At 37.0% G+C, this 16,000-nt stretch overlaps 1 pseudogene across 1 annotated transcript; it reads left to right on the top strand.

Annotated features, from left to right (window-relative positions):
- The first annotated feature begins 1,048 nt into the window (after positions 1-1,048).
- On the top strand, positions 1,049-9,186 carry LOC143579789 (dammarenediol II synthase-like; annotated as a pseudogene). Its single transcript, XR_013143525.1, has 14 exons — positions 1,049-1,249; positions 4,356-4,544; positions 5,357-5,446; positions 5,532-5,726; positions 5,802-5,886; positions 6,013-6,179; positions 6,737-6,925; positions 7,012-7,368; positions 7,457-7,615; positions 8,165-8,211; positions 8,300-8,443; positions 8,511-8,771; positions 8,879-8,962; positions 9,076-9,186. The product of XR_013143525.1 is annotated as a dammarenediol II synthase-like (transcript).
- The last annotated feature ends 6,814 nt before the right edge of the window (positions 9,187-16,000 follow it).

The raw sequence follows: 16,000 nt of genomic DNA on the forward strand, positions 1-16,000 counted from the left end.
ATAAACTTTTTAAACTAAATTCGCGTTATTTACCAAATCACAGGGACGAAAATGGCATTTTACTCTTAACTCTTAATTATATGTAACTTGGTTAATATAAATGTTAACTATTTCGTTTGTGCTCTATGTTGTGAGAGCTTCGCAATGAACTAAATTGTGTTCGAAACGAAGCTAAGATGAAGAAGATATCGATGCTTGAGGGTAGGTGTTTATAAATAATTAAAGCTGTTAAAATACTTTAACAAAATATAGTGGAAGAAGTGGTCGGATCACTCCTTATATGGTGAAGAGACAAAACCTTAAATGGTTTGTAAAGATGATCACTCTTGATTCGGTGTTCCCTTTAAAGGAGTCACACTCAAGTGAAACGTTGAAGGATGAAGCAGCCGTAACTCGTTGTGCACGCACAGTGTGGCCCTTTTATGGCCACCTGTGTATTTTTAAACTCGTGCACAAGGTTTAATTAGGTTAATAACTTATAAAAAGTTATGAAGATGTTTAATGCAACTGATTTTGATTTTTAATTATTTCTTTTATCCAATTCAAGCCCCTCGATATGCTTTCACTATAAAAGCAAGTTGAGAGTTGTTTAGAGGACACCCAAAAGCACTTGAATAAAAACCAAGTTACAAATAAATAAAAAGCATTGCAAAGGTTTTTAATTTTTTTCTTTGCCTTTCTTTGAGTTACGAAGTCTAATTCGGGGTGCTTGTGTGCTCACGGTTACTGTTCCAAATGTTTTTATTAATATCAGTTGATTAACTTTATCATTATCTTTTAACTTGCATCATCTTTATATGAAAGGCATTTTATTATCCACCAATACTAATTTTCAATTCTTTTTTAATTACTTTTCATCAAAAATACTAAAAAAGGAAACATTCAAGACCAATTATTGTAAAAGTTAAATGCCTGTATACTTTTAATATACCATCTACGAAGAGACATAAATGAGGTGGCATTCAATATTGAACTGAGTAAGAAAGAAGTCTATATGAACCCGCCTATTAGATAGTAGACACTATCACCTTAACTCCCTTCTGTTATCATGTGGAAGTTAAAGATCGCACAAGGGACCGATCCTTACTTATTTACCACCAACAATTTTGTTGGTAGGCAAATTTGGGAATTTGAACATGATGCCGGAACTCCAGATGAACGACAAGAAGTTGAAGATGCCCGTCAACATTTTAGAAACAAACGGAGAGAAGGTTTCCATCCATGCGGTGATTTGTTTATGCGGATGCAGGTTAGTTTGGAACGTATGGTAATCAAAAGATTGTTAGATATTTTGGTGTTTGCTATGTTTAGTTATTGGTTGAAGATAAACTTGGTAATTATATATATTGTATTGTATGTGAATATAACTGAATATGTTTACAAGAAGAAACATAGTGACCTAAAGAGTGTATGTATCCCAAGACTCCACATTTTCAGATTCCTTGTGACAAATTATATTATGTCTAATAGTTGATAAGCTTCTTAAACAAAAGCAGTTGAAGTCACTAAGGTGGAAAATTATGTGTGACAGAACTAGCTACAAATCTTTTTATAGGGAGTTGGAAATTTTGAGGGTCGGTTATCTGTCGCTAAGTATAAAAACATTTTCGATCCAAATCAAATTGGTCACATGATAAAAAGGATAAAACCAAACTTTGCGTCCCAACTTTTCTTTTGAGAAATTATTCACATGATACATTAATTTGATATTTAACGTGTTTGAAAAATTATGAATGAAGATATTATGGTATTTGATTATATTGATGTTAGGTTAACAATACTTTGATAAAAAAAATTAATAAAACTAAATCTAAAAAATTGATTTGCAGTATCTTTGAATTAACTAGTACCCCCCCCCCCCCCGGTCTCATTATAAGTGTCCACATTTCCTTTTTTATTTGTCCTATTACAAGTGTTCACTTTCAAAATTTATTAGTCAATTTCCAATTTTACCCTTAAACACACACAACTAATATTAATAAACAATATTGATGGACCCACTTTTCAAGGACATTATTGTCATTTGGTAGGAAAAAAAAACTTTGTGTTTTTTTAAAACTGAACACTTATAATGAGACGTAGAGAGTAATAAATATCAATTCAACGTTATTAATAATTCATTTTGACTTTAAAAGGCTTACAAGACAAAATTACCCTTTTTATTAAAATTCTGGTAATTAGTTTCTTGTTATTTACAAGTTTACCATTTTTATTATGGACCATTGATTACACTTAATCAATGGCTAAGATCCAAAATGGTCTAGTCGTATGATGTTTACACTTCTAAAATGGAGATGGTGTGTTCAAATCTTTGCAAAGGCAAGTTTAGGGGGATTTTGGTGGAGATTAAATTTGTTGTTAAAAAAATGGCTAAGATTCATTTATATAACTTCTCGCATTAATACTATTTCTCTCATGAATCATCTTACATATATATATGATTGAAATCTTTTTAGAATTACTTTGAGTTTTAAGAACTCGAAAGAACTCAATGTAACAATTTATTTTTTTTACACATATGCAATATGTAAGTGTAAGTAACGTAAAAAATTACAGTATTTTTTTACACACCGAATTGACTTTTTAAACATGTGTAACTAACATTTAATCTGGTGTAATCTTCAAAAATCTTTATTTTATCTCTTGGTTCATTTTTAAATTACATTTAATCTCAGCCACATATTAATACTCTAATTATATGTGTGGTCCATATTAAATTCTTAAAGTTCTTACTAACTTATCAAGTTCTCAAAATCACACACACACACACACACACACACACACACACACATATATATATATAGAGAGAGAGAGCAAGGTTATAATAAATATATTTTTTCTAAGAAGTGTAGGAAGTGTGTTTTCACCATTATAACTAATAAAACACACCGCATAATAAACACACTTTCTATATCCACCGTTAGATCAACATATCTAACGCACCAGATTACTTATTACACTTCTTAAACATACTCCACTTCTTATTATAACTCCACCCTATATATATATATATAAGTGTAATATATGGGAGGGATATTTTGAGAATTTGATGAGTTTTAAGAATTTTAAGAACTCAATTTTGGACCACACATTTAATTAAATGATATGAAATATGTGGCTGAGATTAAATTTGATTAAAAAATGAATCAGTAGAGAGAATAAATATTTTTGATGATTACACAAGTTTAAATGTTAGTTACACATGTGTAAAAAGTCGATTCGGTGTGTAAAAAAATGCTGTAATTATTTGTACATTACTTACACTTACGTATTACACATGTGTAAAAAAAATTCAATAAAAAATAATTTTGTTACGTTAAGTTCTTTCGAGTTCTTAAAACTCAAAGCGGTTCTAAAAAGAAATCAATCCAATATATATATATATATATATATATATATATAGGGGTGAGATCTAGAGAGAACTCCTTTTAAAGAGAGAACTAGAGAACTAGTAAGGAATTATTTTTAACTATTTTATAAAAATTATTTTGTGATTTTTTTTTCTTTCCTCTTTCTAATAAGATGATATTGTTCCTAAAAAAATGTCGATGTAATGCGTATGTGCATTAATGTGTATTGTATATATAAAATAGTGTTTTATTGCATATAATACAACACAAATACATTATCTAAAAACACACTATTGAATATATGCAAATACGACACTAATAATTGTATGCAAAACACATTATCGCATATATGTAATACAACATCAATGCACATATGCACTATATCGATTTTTTTTTAATTTTTGTATATAATATAACACTATTGCAAATATACAATACAAACAACTATATATATATATATATACATGTTATTCAACTCTATTTCAAATATCAAAATGCACACTATTGCACATATGCATTATAAAAAAAAGTCGGTGTATTGCATATATGCATTACTCGTTAATTTTTTTTATTTATTTTTATTTTTATATTTTTATATATTTTTTTGGTGAAGAATAACAAAATATAAGAAGGATGAAAGAAAAAAATATTAAAAATATTTTTTTTAATTAAATTAACAATATTTCATGATTAGTTCTCTAGTTCTCTACATAAAAAGGAGTTCTCTCATGATCCTCTCCATATATATATATATATATATATATAAGTTTATAATAGTGTTAGATAATATAATTATATTTGTGTAATTATAAAGTCTTAAATAAAAAATTTTGAAGGTCGGTGTCAAAAATTTTTGGAGGTCACTCAGGATTAAATATTATATACGTGCATATACAAACACAAAACAAAAAAAAATCATCGGGTGTGATCACACCCCTTACCCTCAACCTAGTTCCACACTTATATGTAACTATGTTAGGTGATGCATTTTTATGCGATCTGCAGTTGATCAAGGAAAATGGAATCGATTTGTTGAGCATACCACCAGTGAGGTTAGAAGAAGACGAGGAAGCGAGTTATGAAACAGTGACGACGACCGTTAAAAAAGCAGTTAGATTAAACCGTGCGATTCAAGCAAAAGATGGTCATTGGCCCGCAGAAAATTCTGGCCCCGTGTTTTTCACTCCTCCCCTTGTAAGGTTAGTCTTTTGTTAGATACCAAGAATATTAAAACATGTTTGGAGGGCAAATGAGTTAGAGGGCAGATGTTTAGTTTTTGTTAGATACCAAGAATACAAAAACATGTTCAGAGGGCAAATGAGTTACGGGTAGATGTTCGAGGACCACCATTTGAAAATCGAGATGATATTTATGAGTAGAATTGTATATTACATATACTAATAAAGAAAATATTAAATAGTTGATAATGAAGATTTAAAAATAATAATTAGTATTTTGAAATAAGATATGATTTAAATTACGTACAATTTACTATAACTGAGTACGATGTTACCGGAAGCAGTCTCTCTATTCCTAAAGGGTAGAGGTAAGGCTGTTTACATCTTACCCTCCTCAGACCCTACCATAGCTTTGCTATTGGTGGGATATACTGAGTATGATGATGATAATTTACTATAACATAATAGCATAACAAATCAATGGCTTTTGCAAAAAGAGGAAGACACTTTATTTTATTTATTTTTTCAATATTCTTTGATTGCAAAGATGCATTATCAATCATGTAAAACATCGAAAAAAATAAAGAAAGAAAAGCCGACTATCGGAATCGAATCGATGAATATCAGTCCATCACATTACAAATGTGATGCTCTAACGTAACACAAATTCGACATTCCTAGGAATTCAACAAACTCTAATTTGAACCTTTGTTATAAGACTCATAAGCTGACTCAAACTCCATTTTGCATGCCACCTTTCACAAAGCTCCTTACTATTCTCTCATGAATAAACTAGATTAGTATAACACTAAGGTGTTCAATTTGCAGCTTATTGCAATGTATATCAGTGGAACTATCAACACTCATTTGTCCAAACAACACAAGACCGAAATGATACGTTATATCTACAACCATCAAGTAAGAACCATCTAACTCCCAAGAGAAATACAGCTTAATTCATAGTCAGTCAAATATCATAACCTTTTTTTGTTAAATTTGTCAGAATGATGATGGTTGTTGGGGATTTTATATCAAGGGGCACAGCACCATGTTTGGATCTGCATTAAGCTACATAGCCCTAAGGTTGCTTGGAGAAGGACCAAATGATGGAAATGGGGCGGTGGACCGAGGCAGGAAGTGGATACTAGACCATGGTGGTGCAGCCACAATTCCCTCTTGGGGCAAAACTTATCTATCAGTAACATCTTATAAAATTTGGCATCACAGTTATCGGTACGAGTCTTTAAACTAATTTTACTACCTTTGTGTGCAGGTGCTTGGTGTATACGAATGGGAAGGGTGCAATCCACTTCCACCGGAATTCTGGCTTTTCCCTGAAGCTGTACCATATCATCTAGGTATATACATATGCAAGCAGTCCCCGAAGGGGGCGTAAGACTTGGAACAATACATATGCAAGCAGGTGTTGAATACACCAACATATTGGATATTGAATGAAAGATATCTCTCTATTTTTCTTACAGCAAAAATGTGGTGTTATTGCTGGACAACTTATATGCCTATGTCATACTTGTACGGGAGAAAATTCCATGGTCCGATCACTGATCTTGTTTTGCAACTTCGCAAAGAAATCCGTCCCATCCCGTATCATGACATAAATTGGAATAAACAACGCCATAATTGTTGCAAGGTTGTTAGAAACACATACTTTTTTTCCTTGTATATATAAAATGGTAATAGCATATAAAACATCTCTCTGAAGTACTCAGGAAATAAAAAAGTGCCACCTTACAACAAGTAGTGTCAACTAAGATGGTCACAACCAAGACATGTCAGTTCCAACTGGTGGGAACCACACAAGTTTGTGGGTGGCAATTTAAGATTTATAGTAGCTAATAAGGAAAATGGTCAAACAAGTCGAAAGTCACCCAAAGTGCATTATTTTCAGTGTGTACATCCTCTTAAATTTACTAACAAAGATAGATCTTAGTTTTTACATCAACTTTAATTCTCTAGTTACAATAAGTTTTACAAATATGGACAACCAGACCCACATACAAAATTACTTGTCTTAAAGCTTTAACCTACATGTTCACTTTGCCACCTCTAGATTCATATTTGTAGCATTATCCTTTGTAAAGTTTTCATGAAAAGCTTTTTATCCTTTTCATTTTATAAAACTTCAGTAGTAATTGTGAAAAATCTTAAAATTTATGCTCAAATATGTGTGCTTCTAACCAAGTGTAGGAGGATCTGTATTATCCTCACTCAATAGTCCAAGATTTGTTATGGGACAGTCTTCATTACTTAAGTGAGCCCATCCTCAAGTATTGGCCGTTCACCAAGCTAAGAGAAAGAGGTCTCAAAAGAGCGATTGAGCTAATGCGATATGGTGCCCAAGAGAGCAGATATATTACCATCGGATGTGTAGAAAAGGTACTAAAAGATGACTTGTTTTGACTCTACCCCAACCGCCCTGACCCGCCCACCTCTACTAAATTTCTTTTTGTTATTCAATTCAGAGCTTGCAAATGATGTGTTGGTGGGCTGAAAATCCAAATGGGGATGAGTTTAAGCACCACCTTGCTAGAGTGCCTGATTATTTATGGCTAGCAGAAGACGGCATGAAAATGCAGAGTTTCGGGAGTCAGTTATGGGACTGCACACTTGCAACTCAAGCAATAATAGCTACTGATATGGTTGAAGAATATGGTGATTCGTTAAAAAAAGCCCATTTTTATATCAAAGAGTCTCAAATCAAACAAAATCCTTCTGGAGATTTTAGTAAAATGTGTCGGCAGTTTACTAAAGGGGCGTGGACTTTCTCGGACCAAGATCAAGGCTGGGTTGTCTCCGATTGCACAGCTGAAGCATTAAAGGTGATACTATATAATCACAATCTTAATGCTTCTTCTTAGTATTCGGGAAACGATTGCCTCTTATCATATAATAATTATTCTCTTGCAGTGTCTTCTACTACTTTCGAAAATGTCGGAGGAAATTTCGGGAGAAAAAGCAAACAATGAGCAGTTATATGAGGCTGTTAATGTCCTTCTATACATGCAGAGTCCTATAACAGGAGGTTTTGCAGTCTGGGAGCCACCCGTCCCGCAACCATATTTACAGGTAAATATAATATATATATATTTTTTTTAAATAATATTGATCCTTTTATATATAACACAAATCGAACTACATCTGGATAATGGATAATGGGTAAGCGAGCAACAAGCTGCGCCGCTATCCCCTTTTGAATCGCAAAGCCTATTCTACTAAATATAAATCCTTGGTTCCTTGGGCTCTGCCAGTCACTGTGTACCACCTTCTGCACCCGCTCCAAGAAGCGAACCGCCTCGGGAGCAAGGGATCCAAAAGTGTCAAAGGCAAATGGAATGAACACGTGCTGATTCTCCAAACACGATGTCTCATGCTTAGCAACCTTCCTAGACCCCGCTCTCAAAACCGCATGTCCCGGTACGAAGCCACTGTCTCTCAGCCCCACCAACGGGGACACCCCAGTGAGGCTTACCCAGCCAAACACAAGAACATCCGCAGGACGCAGGGTAGAAAAATTAAAAATACCCTCCTTGTGAGAAATATTAGTTTTTTGGTATTCCTTTAGAGAAGAAAGTTTTGACTTTATCTTCTAAACCTATCTTTTGTTTTCCTTTGCAGATGTTAAATCCTTCAGAAATTTTTGCAGACATTGTTGTTGAGAAAGAGTATGTCCCTACTCATTAATGGAAATACTTTAAGGAATTTTAAGAAATAATAGATGCTATGGTTTTCTTATTTGGGTGATTTGATTAGGCATGTTGAGTGCACAGCATCAATTATCCAAGCCCTTGTAGCCTTTAACCACTTGCACCCAGAGCATCGGGAGAAAGAAATACAAGTTTCAGTCGCCAAAGCAGTTCGCTTTTTAGAGGAAAAACAACTGCATGATGGTTCATGGTACCTCGGTCCTCCATACAAAATAAAAAACACAAATAGTATTCTGAAAATATATGAAATTGGACAGGTATGGTTATTGGGGAATATGCTTTCTCTATGGCACACTTTTTTCACTAGGAGGCTTAATCTCTGCAGGAAAAACGTATAACAACAGTAACGCAGTTCGTAAAGCAGTTGAGTTTTTCCTTTCAAAACAAAATGAAGAGGGTGGATGGGGGGAGAGTCACAAGTCTTGCCCTACTGAAGTATATACGCCGTTGGATGGAAATCGTACAAACCTAGTTCAAACATCATGGGCTATATGCTTGGTCTTATGTTAGGCGGACAGGTTGGTTTTACACTAAGTAGTCCAGCTTATTCCGAGGCTTCCAGCATATCATTATTGATTTTCAAGGGCTAAACACATTTATGCATGTTCTTTCATTGTCATACTAGGCCGAAAGAGACCCAACGCCCTTGCATAAAGCAGCAAAAATATTAATAAATGCACAGTTGGATAATGGAGATTTTCCTCAACAGGTAACACAAATCAAAGCGCCTACCGTCTTTTTATTATCATGGACACGACTTCTTCTACCGTCTACAATATCTCAGCCGATCATTTCTATTTGCATCTAAGATGAATTTTGCAGGAGATCGCTGGAGTTTTCATGAAGAACTGCATGCAACATTATGCAGAATACAGGAACATATTTCCGCTTTGGGCACTTGGGGAGTATCGCAAACAAGTTTGGATCAAGTAAACAAGTCAGGCTGAAGTAATTCAAATCCAGAAGTGGTCTTGCATATTAAAAACTCTAGTGTCTATGTATTACTCTTTTATGCTAGTGTAACTAAAATAAATGTTGTTGTACTATTCATTGTATAAATTGACTAAAATGCATGTAGATTAAGGAGCTTAAATAGCTCTCTATTTCTTATCCCATCAATAACAAATGGCATCGGATTCACTAGCTTAAATTTCTATATATATATATATATATAAAGGTGTATAAAAAAACAATAGCAGGAAAGAGTAGTGATGATACTGTTTTCAACCGGCTCAGAATTGTTGTTATTAATTTCTGTTATCTATTACAAAGCTTTGAATAAGGAGATGTAGATCAACAAACCAGATTCGACAACGAACGGATTTTGTTCTTGATAAGCATTCGAGACGGGTGGGGTAAATCAAACGACCGAACATAAATAATATAAAGAAAAAATAAAGGAATGATCTCGTTTTCGGTTAAAGATTAATATATTAATAAACTGAAAGATAGTATTTGCTTAATGATCTCCATTCCATTGATTTACAATCTATAAATACAAAGAGTATCCCAATATTTTAGGGATAGATTACAACTTTAAATATAGAGATAAACCTCAATAAACATATAATATAATTCAAATATAAATCGATATCTATTACACCCCCGCAGTCAAAGCGGGAGGAGGCCGAATGCTGAGATTGGACCTGAAGTCTTCAAACAATATCTTTGGGAGACCCTTCATAAAAATATTTGCTATCTGAAAACGGGTAGGAACGTGAACAATGCGAACGTGACCCCGACGAACGTGTTCGCAAACAAAGTGGATGTCCAACTCAATATGCTTGGTTCTTTGGTGTTGCACAGGATTACCTGATAAATAGATTGCACTGATGTTGTCACAGTAAACCAAGGTGGCCGTGGAAATCGGACGTTTCAATTCAAGTAGTAGGTTACGTAACCAACAAATTTCTGCCACCACATTCGCAACGCCTCTATATCCAGCTTCCACACTAGATCGAGAGACCGTCGATTGTCGTTTAGACGACCAGGATAGCAGATTATCCCCAAAGTAAACACAATAGCCTGAGCTTGACCGATGAGTGTCCGGACAACCCGCCCAGTCTGCATCAATATACGCTCGTAAAGAAGGAGCATGCGACGGGCCAAGGGTAATACCGTAATCCAGAGTGCCTCGAAGATAGAGGATGACCCGGAGCAAAGCATACCAATTAGAGAGTTTAGGAGCATACATATGAATGCACAATTGTTGGACCGCGTATGATATGTCCGGTCTTGTGAACGTAAGATACTAAAGAGCTCCAGCTAAACTTCGGTAAAGTGCCGGATCCGTAAAATCCTCTCCGTCGTTGGCGCTGAGCTTCGGCTTCGTGTCGACCGGTGTCGGGACATATTTACACGCAGTCATGCCCGCCCGGTTCAATATATCCCGCATATAATTTTGTTGAGACAAAAATAACTGATTTCCGGTGCGTTTGACCGAAATACCCAAGAAGTAGCTTAGTTTCCCCAGGTCTTTCATGGCAAACTCAGTTGCTAGCTTGGCCATGATGTCGAGGCGAAGTGCAACCGACGATGTGGTGACTATGATGTCGTCAACGTAGATGAGAAGGTATGCTGTGTCGTTACCATGGTGATATACGAACAATGAATTATCACATCGACTTTGAACAAATCCCATGGTAGAAACGAAGTCTATGAAGCGTTGGTACCACGCTCGAGGACCTTGTTTTAGACCATATAACGATTTCTTGAAACGGCAAACATGGTCCGAATAATCGTGATTGCGGAACCCAATAGGTTAATACATGTAAACTGTCTCATTCAAAGTCCCATGTAAAAAAGGCATTGGTCACGTCAAGCTGATGAATGGACCAAGACTGAGATAACGTTAAAGATAAAACTGTGCGTATAGTAGCCGGTTTGACAACCGGACTAAAAGTCTCTCCACAATCGACCCCCAACTGTTGGTTTCTACCATCACATACCAATCTTGCCTTGTACCTTTCTAGGGAACCATCTGACGTGAATTTGTGGCGAAACAACCACATGCTACATATGATATTCATATCCGGTCGACGAGGAACTAATTCCCACGTCATGTTCTTAATAAGAGCATTAAATTCAACATTCATTGCTTGGCGCCATTCCGGTGTGTTCAAGGCAACGTTAGGGTTGCGGGAAATAGGAACGGGCGAAGAGGTATTGAGGTTGAAAATTTGACGTGGTTCGATAATACCATCCATTGATCGCGTTCGGATGGTTCGATTGGATTGCGTTGTGTCGATGGGAAGCGGATTAGGTTGAGGTTGGGTCTTAATGGTCGATGTTGGCTGGGTAGGTGATGTTTGTTGTCTGAATTGGTTTATTTGGGCTGATTGAGTGGTGCTTGGTTTGGGCCGACGAGAATAGGTTATGGTGGGTGGTTGGGCCGAGTGGGTTGGAGTGGGCTGTAGTGGGCTGCGTCGAAAGGGGATTGAGGTTGGGGAATGTTGGCGGCAGGTGATATAGGGGCGGTGGGTGATGTTTGGTGAGTAGTATGGGTGGGGTTTTGATCAACGTGGGACCATAGGGAGGGGTGGAGATTGTCGGTTAAAATCTGATAATGTTGACGGGTGGTTGATTTATGGATTTAAAAGGGAAAATGGTTTCATCAAATTGAACATGACGACATATGATTATTTTATGGGTGGATAGGTCTAGGCATTTGTACCCACGATGTTTGTTGGGGTATCCGAGAAAGACACAAGGTTTGGAGCGATGTTGTAATTTATGAATGATAGTGTGGGGTAGTAATGGATAGCAGAGGCATCCGAACACGCGACGTGTTCATAAGCCGGGGAACGGTGATATAGAAGTTGTGTTGGGGATTTGTATTGATGTGTTTTTGAAGGTAAGATGTTGGTGAGGTATGTAGCGACTTCTAGCGTATGATGCCAAATTATTAGGTAGGTTAGATTGAGCTAGAAGGGTGCGAATGATATTGTTAATGGAGCGGATTTTGCGTTCAGCTTTTCTATTTTGAGAAGAGGTGTATGGGTAAGAGAATCGAAATATCATCCCGTTTTGTTGACAAAAAGTTTGAAAAGAACTATTGGCGTATTCTATTCCATTGTCGCATTGAAAATGTTTAATTTTACGTTCAAATTGTGGTTCGATAAGATTATAAAATTGTTTAAAAATGGTAAAGACTTGAGATTTGTGGCTAAGTGGGTAGGTCCAAAGGAAGTTGGTGAAATCATCTAGAAATAAAATGTAATTACGATGTCCACCGGTGCTAATGATGGGTGATGTCCATAAGTCACTATCTAATATGTTAAATGGTAAAAAAAGTAGATGTAACAGAATTAGCAAACGGAAGTTTAATACTTTTACCAAACATGCAAGATTGACAAAGTTTAGAACTAGTCTTATTACAATGAATAGAGTTAAAAGACCTAAGTGACTTTATTAAATCTGGACCCGGATGACCCAAGCGTTGGTGCCAAACGTCTTGAGAGATAGCTGCAAATGAAGAGGGAGAATGGATTTTGGAGAGGATCTGGGGCGTCAACGGGTAGAGATCCCCAAGCTATTGCTGCGGAGGATACGCGGCTTGGTCTTGAGATCCTTCACAAGAAAACCATAAGGGTCAAATTTAAATGAAACTTGATTGTCGGTTGTTAAGCGACGAACCGACAATAGGTTTTTAATTATCTGAGGTGCAAGTAAAACGTTATTCAGTATTAGGGGTGGGAAGGATGGTTTTAAAGTTTGGTTACCTTGACCGGTCACGGGAATGGTATTACCATCGCCTACAATTATGTGTCGTAAAATACTATTATTAAAAAATGACGAGAAATTACCTGGATTGTTTGTCATATGGTTGGACGTTCCCATGTCCATAAACCAGGGTTGCTCCGATGGGTAAAGAGACATAGTATGGAGTGCCTGATCTATGTCGGTTGGCGTGTAACCCATAGCATATTCTTGCGGTGGCCGAGGACCCAAAATACCCAGACCCGAGTTCGAGGCTGGTGGTTTGTTGTTTGTTGGGTAGGGGCACGGTGGGGACGATGCCCACTGTTGCCAAGGGGTGTGACTCGGGTTAGCTCCCGACCAATATCCAAGGAACGGGGCCCACGGGGTATAGTTTGTTTATTGAAACGAGTTGCGTCCCCTTCCCGTAAAACCTCTGCCGCGTCCTCTGGTCATGCCGCGGCCTCGGCCTCGACTGTTGTTTCTGTCCGCATATTGAACTTGACGATTTCCGGAAGGACCATCTGCATGTTGAGGGTCTGGTTTGCTAGTGGCCGCCAAGGCATGGCTAGCAGCCGTAGCTGACTGCAGAGCCTGAGCAGCTTTCTCGGTTTCCTCGCGGCATAGGGTGGACCGGACTGAATTAAATTCAGGTAATGGGTTAGTGTTTCTGATGATGGCTGCAATGGTACTATATTGTTCCGTCAAACCCCCGAGCAGTTTGAGAATGATTTGGGTTTGAGAAAGTTGCACGTCAACGTTGGACAATTGATCAGCGAGGACTTTAACCTCCTAACAATAAGGAGCCATATCCTTAAACGAGTCAAGTCAAGTGTTGGTGAGTTTTGTCTAAAGATGGAGGGCACGCGAGCTCTTGTTGTCTCAAAAAAGGTTTTCCAAAGCAATCCACGTGTTATAGGCGGTGGTCTGTTTCTTCATGACGGTTTGCACGAGGTCGATCGAAATTGTGCCATATATCCATTATAGAACGATGGCATCCAGTTGCTTCCACTGGTCGGGTGTCAGATCGGTACTAGCGGCTGCTTTGTCTTTGTCACCGGTTGAAGGAGTAGGTTCGACGACTCGTGGTTTCAAGTGATCATCGACCATGTAGGCAGTGCAGTGGATACGGAATAACTCCAACCACGTATTGTATTTGTCACAACCCCCGACCCCTATACCCTGGGAGGGGAGCCGTGAACATTGATTGGTGGTATCGGTGTTTATTAAATTATTTTGCAGTGGAAATTTTCATCAGAACCGTAGTTAGGAAAAATGATCAGAGTTATAAAAACACCATGATTATTATTATGATAAACTGGGAATTTAATCCCTTTTGATACAAACATAAGTTTTATAGAGTTACACTCTAATTTACAAAACACGTTTTTTTATTCTGGTGACAAGCCACTTATTTAAGCTGGAAGCCCGCAGGCATCATTCCTTTGTCTCTAACAAGTCACCTGAAACATGTTTAAAATATTTGATCAGCAAGAAATGCTGATGGGTTCATTCATTTGTAAATGACACATTTTACAGTTACAGCATTAATATGTTTTTACATCTGCTTGCATACAAATTACCGAAAGGTACTTGTCACTCGACCGTATCTATGACTGTGGCATATTACTTATTGGCTAACACTTGTCCAATAAGTAATGTGTAATAGCCTAGTAGGCAAGCGTTGTATACAAAACCCCACAATACCAGTAGTAACCATCCCGTAAGTCTACAGAGACTTAATCACTGTAATGTATTTAAAATACTTTGAAAATATATTTGAAAACATTTAGACCATCTGTCATGAGTTTATTAGGTTTTGAAATTATCATGACAGTGTCGGAAAAACAGTTGTCTCACGTAAATGTGAGTGGTACAAAAACTCGAATGTCTCACCTTGCAAGTTTACAATTAAGTAACACCTCCTGGTATTAAGCACCTAGAATAAAAACAATGTAGTATACCTATATTAGTATAAAACCAATAATCATAACGATAATCACGAGAGTAGAAACTTTACACGATGGCACAATGTCATACCTTAACAGGCAGAGCTTTCGGATTCGTGTATATCTCTTTCGATCGGATATCGTTACGATACTCGGGTATTATACCGTTATCTTAATATATAAAAGTATATGTGTGTGAATTCAGAGAGAGATTTAGAGTTTTGGTGCGAGATTTGAATGTCCCGTTCACTTCCTATTTATAGCAGATTTTGGACCTCATCGCGGTACGCGATGGCCATAAATAGAAAGCCGTCGCGTATCGCGAAAAATCTTGTAGCTATGTCGAGTCAGCCCTAGGCCTGCTACGTGTCTCGTCTGCGTAACCTCCACGTCGCGGTACGCGATGGGTAGCTATATCAGCTTATCGCGTATCGCTACGCCGCCATATATTTGGATAAGGTTACACATCATCGCGGTACGCGATGAGGCTAACCCAAACTTGTCGCGTATCACGAGGGGAGACAAAAATACTAAGGCGACCCTTAAGCGGCGATGCGAGTGTGCCATCAAAGCACCACATTGCGCCCGAGCCCGTGCGCGTGCGCGTTCGGGTGCTTCGTACCCTCCGCTAGGACCACTGGGTGTGATATTTCTTATAAGAACATTAACATATAAATTTTCTTTCTTATAAAGAGCTCACTAGTTTGTTAATCTAGCGATGTGGGACAAGAACTTACAAAACTATTTATACTATGGTGGTACCTTCTCCATTTCTTTTCTCCACCAATGTGGGATGGAATTTCCTTCACTTATCTCTTTTATCTTTTATTTGTGGTTTGTTATAGTATTGGGCACTTTCATTGTCTAGGGTTATTGGAATGAAGAGTTTGATGTTCGAGACGGTAACAACGGGATGGATTTTACCGTCCATGAGATTGGCAGAAGAGGGAAATGCTCTGATACCATGAAAGATAGTATTTGGCTTAATGATCTCCATTCCATTGATTTACAATCTATAAATACAAAGAGTATCCCAGTATTTTAGGGATAGATTACAACTTTAAATATAGAGATAAACCTCAATATACATCTAATATAAT

This window comes from Bidens hawaiensis, unplaced genomic scaffold (genome assembly GCF_021521415.1).
Source record: "Bidens hawaiensis isolate Kalapana, Puna unplaced genomic scaffold, B.hawaiensis_p1.1 tig00029951_1, whole genome shotgun sequence".
Lineage (NCBI taxonomy): Eukaryota > Viridiplantae > Streptophyta > Magnoliopsida > Asterales > Asteraceae > Bidens > Bidens hawaiensis.